Raw genomic sequence first — 6,000 nt, 5'->3', positions numbered from 1 at the left:
ATGCGTGCACATGCACGCATGCGCAGGGGGAGGGACAGAGGAAAAGAGAGACAATCTCAAGCAGACTCCTACAGTATCCTACACTGGGCTCTATCTCATGACTCTGAGATCATGACCTGAGTTGAAATCAAGAGTTGGATGCTTAACTGACTGAACCATCTAAGCACCTAATTCCTTATTTTTTAAAAAGGCTCTTTGGTGTTTTAATTTGTCCTAATCTGAATAATTGCTCCAAATTCTTTATTCTGCTGTAACCAGAAGTTCAGCTCCACATAGTTGGTATCTACTTACCAATTTTTATTTTTATCCTGAAATTCAAAGTTGTCCTCCCCTCAGACTGATGTCAAATATTCCTTAGAGAAACATTTATTACTGGGTGCTAATACCCAGTCCCCCAAACTTATTAGATATCATGTTTAAAATCCAGCTTTTAGGGATGCCTGGGTGACTCAGCAGTTTAGTGCCTGCTGTCGGCCCAGGGCATGATCCTGGAGTTCAGGGATCAAGTCCCACATCAGGCTCCCTGCATGGAGTCTGTTTCTCCCTCTGCCTGTGTCTCTGCCTCTCTGTGTGTGTGTGTGTCTCAGGAATAACTAAATAAATACAATCTTAAAAAAAAATCCAGCTTTTGGCTTTGTACTCCAAAGTAGTAAACACCTGTTCAACACTTCAGCATCTTTGCCCCTTTCTAGCTACGCTGCTTTCTAGAAACTCTAATAAACCCAAGTTAGAGAATTTAAGACAGTTCCTTTAAGGAAAAAGGGGCCAGGGGACGCGTGATCTTTAAAATCCCTGGAGTGAGTACTAACACTGCAGGGGAGCAGATAAAAGTCATCAGTGTGATAGCATGTACCCAGTGTGTCTATTCCCTGGTTTCCTAGCAGCACTGCCTCTGGATTAAGACCAATCTCAATTCTGACTCAGTTGCATTCTTTAGATATTTTCCTTATTCCTCACTAATATGTTTTTCCTTGTGTCTTTAGATGAAGGAAAGTTACTATTAATCGGGGAAAATCCTGATGCCCAAGGGTCTCTTTCATGATCATTCTAGCAAACACTCAGGCATTGGCTCTGCCCTAAAGCTCAGAACACAAGAACACTGGAAGAATTATTTTCACTTGCTTATTTCATCAAATAGTTTAGCAATTTTACTAAGAGTCCATCTCATATTAAAGAACTTAATTCCCGTTGGCCTAGTTTTAAAAGTAACATTTTATTATTTTGTCTACCACTTATTAATAGATGCTCTCCCAGGTATACTGCCTCATTAAGGAATAAAAAAGTAAGCAGTAAACATAGGAATTTTACCCTCACCTTTGTTAGAATGATAACATATCTTTCTGGATTTCATTTAGCAACTGCTCATATTTATAGAAAATTGTATATCACATTATATAATTAACATAGATTTCATCAATTGTCTGTTAACAAACCACAATTTGATGGGGACTAAGATAGGTACAGATTTAATGAGTACGAAGACAAAAGGAAGAATTAAATCAGTGTTTGAGAAATTGAGAATAACATAAAAGTACTCATTAATTAGTCAAATCCACATGCTTTGGCCTGTCCATACTTTTGACTTGAGAGCATACTCATTTTAAGAAGGATTTACTGGATATAACATTGTTTTCAGAATGGTGGAGATAAAAAAAAGGTATAAAATATGGTTCCTATCTTCAAAAGATAAAAAGTGATTCATGTCTTGCTGGAAGAAGAAAATATACACAGAGCTGAGGTGAGAGGTGGCAGAGGTAAGAAGCCCCCGTAGGGACAACATATGGAGAAAATACATGTGATAAGTAGGAGTATATTAAAAGTGAATGCTGGAGAGTAATGAGGCAAAAGTCTGGATGAAAAAGATCTGACATTACTATGAAACAAAGGGCTTCAGCTATGGAATTCGTAACTGATCATTTACTAATGGAGCCATCCTAAAATTTCTGGACATGAAAAAGCATGATGAGTAAGAGTTTATGGTCACTAGAGATTTTCCCAGTATTTCTGATAGAAAGTAAAGAATGAGTTGATGTTGGGCAAATCTTGGAGAAGAAAACAATTCGGTGAATATTTTAATAATTACATGCTTTTACTTAAAATGGCAAAATGGCACAAAGATGTTTTCAGAAAAAGGAATGACCAGGCTCAACCCATGGAATTCAGATTATCAAGTCTGGTGTAGTACCCGGGAATCAGGAAAACAAGATTGGAGCACTAGTTGTGATTTAAAACAAACAAAACCAGTTTAGGGTAGTGATAGTAGAAATAGAGAGGAAATTTATCAGACAGTGTTTCTTAAATGGAGACTCAGTGGATTTGGATTCTAGACATGAAAAACCAGAAAGAAAGATGTATTGCATCAAAGATGATTCTGAAACCAGTACCTAATTGGTATAAAACAAATCTTCATTGCCTGAATCAATGCCCTTCACATTTTAAAGTTAAATTTCAGTAGAATAATGGAAGGAAGAATTGAAGGAACTCAAGCTGTTAGTCCCTAAATGTATAGTGAGATCAGGAAATGCAAAACTAGAGCAGAATAACAAACCCCCAACCTCTCCTGTGATAAGTGGTAATTTAATTATCACTGGCAATCAGCTATATAGAAGAAGAAAAACCTTATAATCAGGGAAAAACTGATTACATTTAATTTCCCTAGATGCACAGCTCAAAAAAGCAGGAATAGTCAGGTATTGGTATCCAGTGGAAATTATTCCTGGCCTGATTTCTTGAGAGAATTATTTTCTTTCTAGAGGCAGTCTTCAGTTGTGTTAATCTTTAAAATGGGACAATTTGAAAGCAGTGGAGAAGAAAAATTAGTTGTAGTACATGACCATGAATCGGAAATTTCAGGCTCTTTTATTAACTCCAAATGAGTGAACTACTTTATTGAAATGAGGGAGGAATGTACCAACAGTCTCACTGGATTACCCTAATCAAGTCTCTCATTCTCTCTCAGCTAATTTCTTTATCTAGAAAGTGGGGGAATTGGACTAAACGCATTCGAGGTCTACTGTGGTTCTAACTTGTTTCTGTGATGTCAGCTGGATGATTGATATCCTTAAATGATCAAATGTATTATTTATATTAGAACTAAATAAATGTGAGAGGCTCATAAAAACCTCAGGAAAAAGAAAAATAGGAATTAGATAATACTTTTAATAGATCTTATTCTATCTTTTCATGAACTAATGTTTATTATCTCTTCCTAAAAAAGCAGAGAGAAAGGATGTTATTAATAATGATAATGGTGATATCACCATCACTTTAAAAAAGACAAGGCAGCATTTTTCATTATTTTAAAAATTGCTATTATATAAATTTCATTAGCGCAAAGAAATCTTGAATTTCCTCAGGGATTTCTCAGATATAGAGTTTCCCTTTAGGATATCTGATTCATCATTTGGTACAGCCACTAAAATGAGTAAATTCTATATTTAAGAGGGAAAAGATGAAAAAAATAGAATTAACATGGTATCTTCACTTAAATACCTATTAATTTTGGTGAAATATATGTAAGAACATGAGTCATATCTCTTAAATATGTGTATATCTTGCATCCATATGTTTAACGTTATCATTACACGACTATGCACAAAGGTATTTCTTCTACAGATGAGAAGAGATATAAATACATACTCCACAGCTCCTGGTCATTAGTTGCTTGTTCTCACAGATTTACCATTTCTTCATTAGTCCTCCCCAGTGTCTTTCCTTCTAACAGTCACCAATATTCCATTCTTGCTATCCACCAGAGGGTGCATCCCATCACCTCCAGCTTGCTTCCATCTCTCTTTAGGCTCACGTGTATACCAGGAGTCACACCCAACTCCAAGTGTTTGGCCTTCTGCTCACTGGCCCAGTCAGTTCGCTTCAGTCATTTTGGATAACACATAAAACATACAGCTATATCTATTGATGAAAACTCATGGAGCACACTATTTTTGCTTCACTTAGACCAAATATTTGGGTTGAGTCAGAGGTTAGATTATCTGAGACAAGTGGAATTGGGCACTCGCTTAAAAGCATTCTGTGTACTCTATGTACACTAACCCCCTAATTGCTAGAATCTTCAGGTTACTTCCTAACATTATAAAATGATAAGGAACCCTGAAACACATGTCAGGGGTTAGATCAGGGGGAAAGGGTTTGACTGGTCAATAATGCATAGACTAGTTTGATGGGCTGAAGGACCCCAAAAGAGACAGGACTGAAAGAAAATACACAAGAGTTTCTTGCACTAAAGTGAAGATAAAAAAAAAATAGTGTGGTAGAATGGGCTAGACAGATTATTTTAGGGCCTAGCTGGTCAGCAGGAGCAGGGAACGTTCCAAGTACATTATGAGGTTGGGCTACACTCAACTTGCCTTGGCATGTGGTCTCTGGGGGAAAAGCCCTTTGTCATAAAGGAAACAACTATGTTACTAGGATTCAACAACCATGCTTCAGGGGCAGCCTGGGTGGCTCAGCGGTTTAGCACCACCTTCAGTCCAGGGCATGATCCCAGAGACCAGGGATCGAGTCCCATGTCAGGCTCCCTGCATGGAGGCTGCTTCTCCCTCTGCCTGTGTCTCTGCCTCCCTCTCTCTCTGTCTCTCATGAGTAAATAAATTCTTAAAAACAAAACAAAACAACTATGGTATCAGAATACTCGTAGAAAGAGCTGGTCAAGAGATGCTCACTCCTAGGAAACTATGGAAAGATACTGTGTTCAGGAGTCAAGGAAAGGCAGGCAGGGATGGGGACAGGCTTGGGCTCCATGCAGTAGAGCCCCACAGAAAACTCTGCACATCCTACACCCTTGAAAAAAACCTTTAGCGTTAGAGTTGTACAATTATGTATGTCATCTGACTCTCGGTATTCTCTCAGATATCACTGAAAATCATCACCTTGTTGATGTAAGTGAGGTAGGAAGCTGAAAGGACTCCATTTTACAAAGGCTCCATCTCTGTTTTCTGCCATTTTCTCAGGTTCTATATTTTGCCTCTGAATGGACAAATAAGCTATGTTCCCACTTCAAGGGGAAAGCAAACAAAAGTTAATTATTCTCTGAGTTTTGTCCTAGGCTCCAAACACCTGATAACATCTAAGAAGAGCCAGATTCCAAACATGTTCCAGGATGTTAGCTTCGAACAAACCTTGCCTGATGCTGGTTCCAACATTCCGTAGTGTGTTCAGTGATTAATGAAATGACACCGGCTATTTACCTGACACTCACCCTACCCTGGATTCCTGAAGAAACATGTGCCCTAGATCCCTTTTCCAATATAAACCCCTAACCCTTCAGCAACCACAAGACTCATTCTCCTTTCCTTTCTGAGTCTCCCAGACATGACTACTGCTATTCTGTGTCACATATGCTGTTCAACAAACTCTGCTTTCACTTTCTCTGGCTCACATTTGATTTGTATCCTGCATGAAGCCAAAGACCCTCTTGACCGATCCTGTGAGATGTCTCTCCAGGTCCTTTGACCCAGCCTGCCTGCATCATAAGGAGTTGGGGACTGGAAACATTGACACTGGGATACCGTGACTTATCTGTATATACAAACAGGTAATATTGCCATTTTTGTTACGCATAGTCTATAATGAGCCCGATCAAAGTTTAAAAGCTAATTTTTGGAGATTTCATAACATGTATGTTTCTAAGTGTTTTTACGTGGATTATCTGATGTAATACTCAAGATTAAATGTTTGCATCTCTTTGTATTTAAGATTATTTGCATTTTACAGGTAAGGAACCTGAGGCACAGTGAGTTGCAGTAACTTGCTGAAGATCGAATAGCTCTTAATGGTGAATCAAAATATGTCTCAAAACAAAAGAAAGAGAAAACACAATATTCCAAAACTTGTGGGATTCTGCAAAAGCAGATGTAGAGTGAAATTCATGCTATAAATGCTTGTATTAAGAGAAAAATTTCAAATCAACCACTTAATACCACGAGGAGATTGCTGTTTGATTTCTTATTTGGCCCATTGCTTGTGCAGTAGTGTGTTGTT

The 6,000-nt window shown here is 38.0% G+C and overlaps 1 long non-coding RNA gene across 1 annotated transcript in view; it reads left to right on the top strand.

The window, feature by feature from the left end:
- Positions 1-5,294: 5,294 nt before the first annotated feature.
- The window catches only part of LOC140595855 (uncharacterized), a 34,559-nt gene continuing 33,853 nt past the window's right edge, over positions 5,295-6,000 (top strand). The window contains exon 1 of the long non-coding RNA XR_011997784.1: positions 5,295-5,554. This is a non-coding gene — a long non-coding RNA (uncharacterized lncRNA). The remainder of the gene's footprint in view (positions 5,555-6,000) is intronic.

This window comes from Vulpes vulpes, chromosome 16 (assembly GCF_048418805.1).
Source record: "Vulpes vulpes isolate BD-2025 chromosome 16, VulVul3, whole genome shotgun sequence".
NCBI lineage: Eukaryota > Metazoa > Chordata > Mammalia > Carnivora > Canidae > Vulpes > Vulpes vulpes.
This window is presented reverse-complemented; position numbering and strand designations above follow the sequence as displayed.